Raw genomic sequence first — 11,827 nt, 5'->3', positions numbered from 1 at the left:
ATTATTTTTAAACATTTTAAATTTTTATTTTCATTATTTTTTACTATTCTCCATACACATATTTATTATTATTTTTTTTATTTAAGTAAAATATAGGGAGAGAGTACTACATGTACTCCATAGAATAAGGAATAAGACAAGGCATGCCATAAGACAACATGGATAGAAGTTATGTGTAGAATAAAAAGGTAACTGTACAAATAATAAAGAAAAATTAACTAATAATTACATTTTTGACCAAATTTTAAGAGAACAATTATAATAAACACTATTTATTAATAGAATTAAGATGGAAAAACAGAAATTGGACACCAAACTTTCCTATTCCCTCTATATATTGTTATAGATGTTTAATTTAGAATACATTAAGATATTATAATAATATCTATAACAATATTATTTAGGTCAATTATGCAAGTTTTATCGAATCAAAACCTAAGAAAAAATAGATTATTATTAATTAAATAAATACACAGGATTTTTACCCATATTTGGACCATTCGGTCTGTTACTTGGACCAACTCTACTGTTATTATAAGTATTTGAATATTTAAAAAACTTTATTATTAACATGAAAATATATTGTAAAAAATAATTCACATTAGATGATATACTAACAACATAAATTTATTAATGGGAAGTATAACTTAGAGTATCTGACACAGAGTATTGATGAGCGCGCATATTTGTGATATCTTCTAATGGTGTTGTCATATTAGTTGGACCATTCGATGTATCAATTTATTTTCCTCGTCTAATACTCTCTCGGTAACTGGTACGCCTTCTGGCGGGTGTTGCTCCCCCTGTTCTTCACTTATGTTTTGTCTTCGTCGCGGGGCATAGTCTTGCTAAGTAGGTCTAACACTTCCACGTGAATCTTTTATTGATATCCTGTCCACAGTAATTAATCAAAACAAACATATAATTTACACTTTTATTTAATGACGAAAAATAAATTATATTACGTTTTACGTTATATTTAGATGAAGTGAGACATGAGAAGATGGATGAGAAACGAAGGAAGTTTTTCTATTATACAGTACCAGTAATGTGAATTGAGAGAGAATAAGAGAAGAAAGAGATAATTATAGAAGTTACTTGGATTTATGAGATAACAGAGAATGTGAATGAAGATGAGGTAGTGGGATTTCTATAACGCGGAATTACTGACATATACTGGGTTAGGTTTTAGCAAGGATAAAAGTGGAAAAAAGTTTTAGACACCAAAATAAGTTTTGCCATTATATATAATAATAATAATAATAATAATAATAATAATAATAATAATAATATATAAAATATATAATATATAAAATATTATATTCAATTTATTAAATTATCTTTAATTTTATTATTTTTTTCAAATTATTAATTTATATTTTTATTATATTCCTTCATTGTATCACACACTATTATTTCTCTTACTATTTAGATGTAGGTTTATAGAGAGAGCCTCTCTCTCCTCTCTCTAGGTTTTAGGGTTTTTAGTTTTATTTCTTCTCCAATTCAGATTTTCATCTTGCTTTAATTTAGTTTCTCTTCTACATTCTATTATTCTAACATCTTAGTTTATCTTCTCTTGTTGATTTCTTTATTTTTTCCAATTTAGTTTATGAACTCTTCATGTTAGATTCAATTTTCTTTTAATGCAATTTTAAGTGACAAACAATTTAAACGTTGACCGAGGATAATTTGTTGGTTTAGAACTATACTTGCAACGCGATATTTTTGTGAAATTCTTTATCGACAATTTTCTTCCGTCAAGTTTTTTGCGCCGTTGCCAAGGAATTGCAAATGTGTGCCTTATTATTGGTTATTGTGAATATTGTGAATATGTTTGCCTTTTCGTTTTTTTGTTAGTTGTTGCTAGTTTTAGGAGTTTATTTTTATTATTTTTTGTTAGTTTTTGTTTTTATTTTCTCTTGTTATTATGAATTCTCACGTCTTTGGTTATAAATTTGGTTCAAATTATGTTGTAGGGAATGGAAGCTACAATGAGAACATACATCAAGGATGAGACAATCAAAGATGGGTGGAGCCTCGAGCTTATGGACAACCTCCATGGCAATAACCCCTCTCCGAGCAAGAGCCATTCCGTGATGCGTACCAAGACAATGGATATGGTGAACCTCCTTGTGACTACCAACAACCACCACCATATACCTATGAACCTCCTCCTCAACGTAGTTTTGAACCACCATACTCACAAGCCCCTTACCACCATTCACCTCCATATAACCCTAATCCACATCCGCCACACCAACAACCCTATGAGCCATATGAACCATACATAGAACCACCCCAACTCCAACATCAATATCCCCAAGAACCACCACCTCCGTACTATTACCAAGATGAACCACCTCTCATGTATGAGAACTTTCAACCACAAGATGAATTTTTCTTTTCACCACAACCCTCCATAGGAGAATGCCCATATCCATCAATCCAAGAGCAATATGATCCTACCTATGTTAACCAAGTGGAATAAGAGCCAATGGATCGCCTCAAAGAAGCAATGGATCGGCTTCGAGCAACAATCTGTCAAAAGTTGGACTCATGGGATTCATGCCACAAGCAAAGTATTTCCACAGATGAATGTGGAAAATTGGTGCTCGTGTACACCAAACGCACACTATTTCGTACAGCAGCAGCAGTACCAACAAGTGCACTAGGTCGTCCAAGTAATACCTGAGCGAGTCAGGATTGATTCCACGAGGATTGTGGCTTGAAGCAAGCTATGGTTGTCTTGCAGGTCTTAGTCAGGCGGAATCAGAAGGAGTTGACTATTAAGAAGTTAGCTATTAGGAATTATATGCTGGAAATTGAAATACTGATAGAAATGGAGTTGAGAGTCGGAGTTGCTTTGTCTTTCTGAAGTAACTCTGGTACTACTGTCTTCTTTGCTTATGAATGATCTTCTTCTATGGCAGGTGTAAGTGATCAATGCCACGTCAATGGTCCTTGATCTCCTCTGCTACAGGTCAAACGCCATTGTCTGTGGTCATTCAATCTGACGGAGGGTGAAGCTCTTAGCAAATCATTCTCTTGGCGATCCTACTCAAAGCGCCACAGACAAGGTCGAATCTTCCGGATCAGAGAACGCTGCTTCTATGGATTCTAGCCTATACCACGGAGACCCTAATCTCCTCGGAGATCGGCTGAACTGGTGTCTCAAGAAGTTCCCAATGAAATCGTGGATTAACCGTCTTAGAGATGTATAAACATAGCTGTTGGTTCGTGCTTTCCTGTCAAGTATTCACACGAACCCAAGTAGACGCGGGTGTTTGTCAGGCACGTTCGTCTTAATTTGATGAACAGAGCCAATTTGTCAGATCGCCATGTTCATCACGATGAAGATCGGAATATACATCTTAGAGATAGATAAGACACGGATTAAAGAAGAAGAAATAGTACTTTTATTAATTTATAGGACTCAGCAAGGCTCCTCCCCTCAACCTAAGAGGTTTAGAAACTCATACTGAAGGTAAAAATAATGGAAAATAATAAATATGGCAGACCTCCCTCACCGGGAGGTGTATGATATGAAAATTTCTTGAATTACATGACTAAAATCCTTTAAATACTAAATAGATGACTAGTAAAGGTAAAACAGTCTATTTAGTGCTAAAATCCACTTCTGAGGCCCACTTGGTGAGTGTTTGGGCTGAGCTTTAATGAGATCCACGTGCTATGAGGCTCCTTGGGAGTGGAATGCCAGCTAGGGGGTCCTCTCTGGGCCTTTGGACGCTGGACTCTCCTCTTTGGGCGCTGAAAGTCTGGAAGGGGCAGGTAGCTAGCGTTGAATGCAGTTTTGAGCCTTCTATTCCGAAGCAAAGTATAGACTATTATATATTGCTAGAAAGCTCTGAAAGTCAGCTTTCCATATCAGTTAAGAACTCTCCATTTGGACTTCTCTGTGGACAGCATCTGTAGTGCTTTCTCTGTCTCTGAATCAGACTTCTGCTCCAACTCTTCAATTTCAGCCAGAAAATACATGAAATTTCCCAAAAATATAAAAACTCATAGTAGAATCTAAAAAATATAATTTTAACACTAAAACCTATAAAAAAATTAATAAAAACTAAACAAAAACTACTAAAACTTATATGAAAGTGATGCCAAAAAGCGTATAAAATATCCGCTCATCAAAAATCAATCGAAGAGGGGAGCATGAAGGAGATTTTAGAATCTCAACTTGAGAACAAAGAAATGGGGTGTGTTTTGCAACAAGTGGAAAGGATGTAGATTGTTGAAGAAGAAGAAGTGGTTGACGACCTAGGCGAAGTTGAGCAAGAGGTGGATTCCAAGCTTGAGAACACTTCCACATCAAGTAATGTTGTTGATGATTTTGTGGACGTTGTTGAACCTTCTTCTATTGAGCTTGAAGGTGATGTTGAGGAGAGTGCGCAACCTCCAATCCATATGGTGAATGAGGAATTGGAAGAAGTTGAGCATGCAACAAATCTTCCCCTTGATGAAGATTCCACACCAACGCACGATCCTCTTGAGAATGAGGATCCTTCTCCCATTGAAAATGAGGTTGATGTTGAGATAGGTTCTACATTACCTCCAAGTTGTGACATGAAGGATGGAGAAGAATTAGAAGAGGGTGGTGAGGAAGTGATTGAGTATGAAGAATTTTGTCAAGAAGTGAACATGGAAGATGCTTGTCAAGAGGTGATCAAAGAAGAACACATGGAAGTGGAGCTCATATTCTCAAAGTTGTTGGAGACCTCTCTTTCCAAGCCATTACCATCCAACACAGCATTCAAGTGGGTAAAATTCTTATCCTTAAACTTTACTCTCCTACTTGAATATGGTTTTCTTGAGACAGATGGGCAACTTAGAGTTCTTTATGGCTTTAAGAGAAAAAAGGAGATGGTTAGTAGTTGGCAACACAATCCTAGGTTCATTATGGTTGGAAGCTCAAAGTCTAACTGTAAAGGTTGGTGTAGAGTTCAATTTAGAGGGTCTAGGAAGTTGTTTGGATGCTTTATTGAGAATTCGGATTACTTGCCACCCAGTTGGAACAATGATGATCAACTTAAAGACATGTGTAGAAACAAGATTTGGGATCCTGGCATACAAGAGGATCAACTTTGGGAGCTCAAAGCTTGTGAATAACTTCATCAAGGCTTGGTGAATTCACCTGAAAATGTTGGAGCTTATTGGAAGTCCAAACGTTGGTGGTAGTTTCAAGATGAGTTCAAGCACAAGCCACCATGACAAGGAGCTCACCAAATGTCTAACTTAAGGACTTTAACAAAAAGTGCTAGGTGGGAGACACCCCACCATGTTAAATTCTGCCTATTTTCTCTTTTATTTATATTGATAATAAGTTGAATTTTCAATTTTAGTTAGTATTTTGGTTTAAGTTGTGGTTTTACTTGTTTGATAATGTTTGGCATTAATTTGATAGCTTGTTGGTTTATTAAAAAAAATTAATTTTGTGTCCCACGCGTGCGCATGGTCGACGCACACGCATCATATTGAATGCTGCAACCTCTGGTACAAAAACCAGAGAGTTGCGCTGGAACCATGCGGGTGGGGTGCTAGGTGCACAACCTACCCCACGCATGCGCGTCGCTGACGCGTATGCGTCATTTGCATTTCTGGCCTTCCACGCGTGGGAGTGAGCGACACTTATGCGTCGTTTCTTCATACTGCCTCTGGTACAAAAACCAAAGAGTTGCGCTAGCATTGTGCGAGTGTTGTGTGCGGAGCATAATTCACATCCACGCATACGCGTCACCTCCTCATTATGCAAGCCACGCGTGCGCATGGACGATGCTTACGCGTCGCGTTTTTTTTTCCTTTCTTCTTCTTTCTTCTGTCCTTTCTTCTTCTTTCCTCTTCCTTTCTCACTTTCTTCTCCTCCCTTCTCATCCTTATTCTCTTTCATTCTCTTTTACTTATTGCATTTGCATACTTTCATTCATTGCATTTTAACTTTGTGCATGCTTTTATTTCCTCTTCTAAGTTTGCTATTTTTCTATTGGTGTTGAATTTTCTTACTCAACTATTGAATATCTCTTGCATTATTTTGGTGCTTAGTGACTTGTTTTACATTGTTGGGTGATATTATTTATAAGTCAATACTAATCTTCTATGACACTTGTATTCCTTATTCATTAATATGGACTTATATTGTCTTTCATGACCCACTCTCTCCCCTTCATTGTTGCAATTCTTACACTATTGATATGCCATTTGCCTATATTATTTTCTCACTTGCATATTGTAGCTACCATATAATTGAGAACCTCATTATTATTTGGCATTAGCCCACCTATATTTTAATTATTTTCATATCTTTGTTTGTGGGTTATTCTTCTTCCTTTTTTCTCTCCTTTCAGGATGGCCACCAAGAGAGAAAAGGAAAAGCTTCGAAATGGGGCAACCAATAAGTCTCTCCGCACAATCTTTTAAAGAAAGCTCATCAGTTGTAGCAACCCGTCCACTTGCACATCTTTGCATGCACTGAGGACGGTACAACCTTTAAGTGTGGGGAGGTCGAGACCGACTTTCGTAGGTAACTACTTCCTTTTCCAACACCAATTCTTACTCTTCTTTGTTAGTTAGTTGTTGTATTGTATGATAGATTGCATAGTTAGTTAGTTGCTTGCATTTAAGTACTACTTGGGTGAAGTAATAATTTCTTTTCCAAGAAACCGTTTTTGGGCATTTAAAAAATTTGAATTAAAACTTTTTGAACTTTCTTGAAGAATTTTATTTTGGAACATGGTTTTAGAACTAGAACACACAAGCCCAGTGAGATTTTTGAACCAATTTGATTGGTTGCATCTTATCAACCAATGTATTATTTTGGTGTGTTGATGAGCGGATAATTTATACGCTTTTTGGCATTGTTTTTACATAGTTTTTAGTATGATTTAGTTAGTTTTTAGTATATTTTTATTAGTTTTTAAATAAAAATCACATTTCTGGACTTTACTATGAGTTTGTGTATTTTTCTGTGATTTCAGGTATTTTCTGGCTGAAATTGAGGGACTTGAGCAAAAATCAGATTCAGAGGTTGAAAAAGGACTGTAGATGCTGTTGGATTCTGACCTCCCTACACTCAAAGTGGATTTTCTGGAGCTACAAAACTCCAAATGGCGCATTCTCAATTGCGTTGGAAAGTAGACATCTAGGGCTTTCCAGAAATATATAATAGTTCATACTTTTCCCGAGTTTAGATGATGCAAACTGGCATTCAACGCCAATTCCATGTTGCATTCTGGAGTTAAACGCCAGAAACAGGTTACAAACTGGCGTTCAACTCCAAGAGAAGCCTCTACACATGTAAAGCTCAATGCTCAGCCCAAGCACACACCAAGTGGGCCCCGGAAGTGGATTTCTGCATCATTTACTCATTTCTGTAAACCCTAGTAACTAGTTTAGTATAAATAGGACTTTTTACTATTGTATTTAAATCTTTTGGATCATCTTTTAGATCATCTTTGGATTATCTTTAGATCCTTTGATCATGTTTAGGGGGCTGGCCTCTCGGCCATGCCTAGACCTTGTTCTTATGTATTTTCAACGGTAGAGTTTCTACACACCATAGATTAAGGTGTGGAGCTCTGCTATTCCTCATGAATTAATGCAAAGTACTATTGTTTTTCTATTCAATTCAAGCTTATTCCTATTCTAAGATATTCATTTGCACCCAAGAACATGATGAATGTGATGATTATGTGACGCTCATCATCATTCTCACTTACGAACGCGTACTTGACAAACACTTCCGTTCTACATGCAAACAAGCTAGAATGAATATCTCTTAGATATCTAATACAGAGGACCGAGTCCGAGATATTAGAATCTTCGTGGTATAAGTTAGAACCCATGGACGGCCATTCTTGAGATCCGAAAAGTCTAAACCTTGTCTGTGGTATTCTGAGTAGGATCTGGGAAGGGATGGCTGTAACAAGCTTCAAACTCACGAGTGCTGGGCGTAGTGACAGACGCAAAAGGATAGTAAATCCTATTCCAGTATGATTGAGAACCGACAGATGATTAGCCATGCAGTGACAGCGCATTGGACCATTTTCACAGAGAGGACGGGATGTAGCCATTGACGACGGTGATGCCCAACATACAGCTTGCCATGGAAAGGAGTAGGAATGATTGGATGAAGACAATAGGAAAGCAGAGGTTCAGGAGGAATGAAAGCATCTCTATACGCTTATCTGAAATTCTCACTAATGAATTACATAAGTATCTCTATCCTAGTTTATATTTAAATTATCTTTTAATTATTAAAACTCTATAACCATTCGAATCCGCCTGACTGAGATTTACAAGGTGACCATAGCTTACTTCAAGCCGACAATCTCCGTGGGATCGACCCTTACTCACGTAAGGTTTATTACTTGGATGACCCAGTGCACTTGCTGGTTAGTTGTGTAGAGTTGTGACAAAGTGTGATTCACGTTTGAGAGCACCAAGTCTTTGGCGCCATTGTTGATGATCGCAATTTCGTGCACCATGTGTCTTGTTCTCTCTAAAATTGTGATCTTTATCTTGCTTGAATCTATATTTCCATTGTTTGATGTATACATACACTTATATGGTTGAGGCCTTTGTTTCACAAGCTTACAGTGATTAGAGTGTATACACTTTCAGTGTATACATGCACTTATATGATTGAGTGATTAGAGTGATTAGAGTGATTAGAGTGTATACATGCACTTATATGATTGAGGCCTTTGTTTGATGTATACATGCACTTATACATGCACTAGAGTGATTAGAGTGTATACACTTTCAGTGAGGGTTCGATGCTCGATTCTTTGTTCCCGGCTTTCACGAGCTTTCTTCTTGCAAGTCATTTGTACTTCATTTTATGATTTGAATTAGTGGAATCCAGTTCATATTTGTTCTTGGAAGATTTATTTACTTTTGACCAAGTAGGTAGAAGCATTTACCATGTAATTACATTCATATAAATAAGTTGCATTGTATAAGCCCTACCACTTTTCCTTCACTCTTTTAGTCGCTTGAGGCTTGAGCTTAGCATGAGGACATGCTAACGTTTAAGTGTGGGGAGATTGATAAACCACTATTTTACGATTTATTTTGTATTGAATTAAGTGGATTTTGTCACTTATTTTTACACTTATCCATATAAATTGCATGTTTTTAAGTTTCCTTCCTAATTTCGTGCTATGATTGAAAACATGCTTCTTTGGCCTTAAATTTGATAATTTTTAATCCACTTTTATTACCATCGATACCGTGATATGTTTGTTAAGTATTTTCAGGGTTTATAGGGCAGGAATGGCTTAGAGGATGGAAAGAAAGCATGCAAAAGTAGAAGGAACACAAGAAATTGAAGATTTGGGAAGCTGGCCTCGACGCGCACGCATGGACGACGCATACGCGTGACCGGTGCAGCAGGCAAGCGACGCGTACGCATGACCAGGAATTCATTCAGTGACGCATACGCATGGTTGACGCGTACGCGTGACGAGTGTCACGTGCCTCAGTTACGAGAAAATGTTGGGGGCGATTTCTGGGCTACTTTTGACCTAGTTCAGGCCCGAAAATATAGATTAAAGGCTGGGGAATAGAGCAGAATCATTCATCATTCATACATACACACTTTAGGTTTTAGATGTAGGTTTCTAGAGAGAGACTCTCTCCTCTCTCTAGGTTTTAGGGTTTTTAGTTTTGTTTCTTCTCCAATTCAGATTTCCATCTTGCTTTAATTTAGTTTCTGTTCTACATTTTGTTATTCTAGCATCTTAGTTTATCTTCTCTTGTTGATTTCTTTATTTTTCCAATTTAGTTTATGAACTCTTCATGTTAGATTCAATTTCCTTTTTATGCAATTTGAGGTATTTCATGTTTATTGCTTCTTTCTTCATTTGTTGTTATTGATTCCTTGCAATTGTTGGTCTTAGATTTTACATTCTCTTATTATTTTTCTATGCTTTAATTTTATTTTGTGCCTTCTAAGTATTTGATAAAATGCTTGGGTGGATTTTGATTTAGATTTTTATGTTCTTGACTTGGATTGATTATTTAGAGACTCTTGAGTTATCAAAAGTATTTTGTTGATTGGTAATTGAAGATTGCCGGTTAGCTTGAACTTCACTAAAGCTAGTCTCACTATGAGTTGACTAGGACTTGTGAACTCAAGTTGATTGTATGCACTTGACCTTCCTGCATTGGTTAGAGGTTAACTAAGTGAAGGCAATTCACATTTACCATCACAATTGACGATGATAATGAGGATAACACTTCTAATTCTCTTTCCTTGCTAAGAGCTTTTTTAGTTATTAGTTTATTTTCTCGCTATTTTACTTTCTTGTTTCTTATTACAAAACCCAAAAATATACTTTTTCATAACCAATAATAAATACACTTTCCTATAATTCCTTGAGAAACGACCCGGGATTTAAATACTTCGGTTAATTTTATTGGGTTTGCTTAAGTGACAAACAATTTAAACGTTAACCGAGGATAATTTGTTAGTTTAGAACTATACTTGCAACGCGACATTTTTGTGAAATTCTTTACCGACAATTTTCCTCCGTCAATATGCCTCACCACTACTCTTATGTTGACTTGTTCTCTCTTCCTTCCTCGGTTTTTTATTTTCTTTCTATCTTCTTTTCAATCACAATTAGTTACCACCGTGTATTAGTTCCTAATTATTATACTCAGAAGTGAATACTACTTCAAAAATAAAGTTAAAAAAATGTCTCATAACTCTTATATGAATAATATACACTCCTATAAATGCAACAAATGAGTAAATTTAACTTTTTCTATTATGAGTTTTTTTATTATTATCAGCATACAAGTCACATATTTTCATTTATGATTAAAGTTCATAGATGAATAAATATTATATGTAAAATGAATCTTGATATATTGGTACAAAAATTATTCTGTGTAATTTTTTTAAAAAAATATTGTCCTGTTAAACTATTTTACTTTTATTCTTTTTTATGTGTACCATATACCTCGGCTAAAGAGTCAAAAACCACCGAGCCACCTAAATCGTAAAAAACAAAACAGAACTCGGCTACACAAATCAATAACGACTCCAAACAAGTCAAACTCAATCCCCAAAACTGTTACCACAAAATCCGGTCTCTAAAAACCTTACTGAAAAACCGGAACTAACCTCAACAAACTAATAACTCGTTCGTCTATATAAACGAGCAAATAAGCTCGGAAGAGTAAGGTCACAGAATTCACTCTTATCTTTATAATTACTTCTCTTTATCTCCTCTCTGACTTGAGCATTGGAGTGCTTTTTGCAGGTATTTCTGCCGCTGTGTTCAAATCAAAGCCGACATATAGCTCCTTCTCTTAGGAGACAGGGTTAGCACAGCTCAGCTACGCACGCATGGAACATTTGGCGCCTACCGTGGGCCTCGAACAAAAGAAACCCCACTAAGTTTAACTCTCTTTTTAGCTTTGTGCTCTCCTCTTTTTTCAGATTTACCAAACCACGAACATGGCTGATAACGGGATCTAGCAACCTACACAAGCAGAACTTTTAGCCCAAATTGCCGAGCTTCAGCTGGAAGTTCGAAGGATAGCCGAACTGTGATAAAAAAAAACCAAGCAGAGAAGCATGGCAAGCGAGACCCCAAAAGCTCAATCCAGGACAACACAGAACCCCAAAACCTCACCCCGCCAAAAGAAAAGATGACCATAGACAACCCTTTCTCGGACGAGATCACCAAATTTCAAATGCCAAAGAACTTTGTATTGCCTACCGCCCTTGAACCATACAAGGGGTTCGGTGATCCTCGTGCCCATATTAAGAAATTTCAATCTATGATATTCTTTAATGGTG

This window comes from Arachis ipaensis, chromosome B03 (assembly GCF_000816755.2).
Source record: "Arachis ipaensis cultivar K30076 chromosome B03, Araip1.1, whole genome shotgun sequence".
Taxonomy (NCBI): domain Eukaryota; kingdom Viridiplantae; phylum Streptophyta; class Magnoliopsida; order Fabales; family Fabaceae; genus Arachis; species Arachis ipaensis.
The sequence above is the reverse complement of the archived record's forward strand: the minus strand, read 5'-3'. Positions refer to the sequence as shown.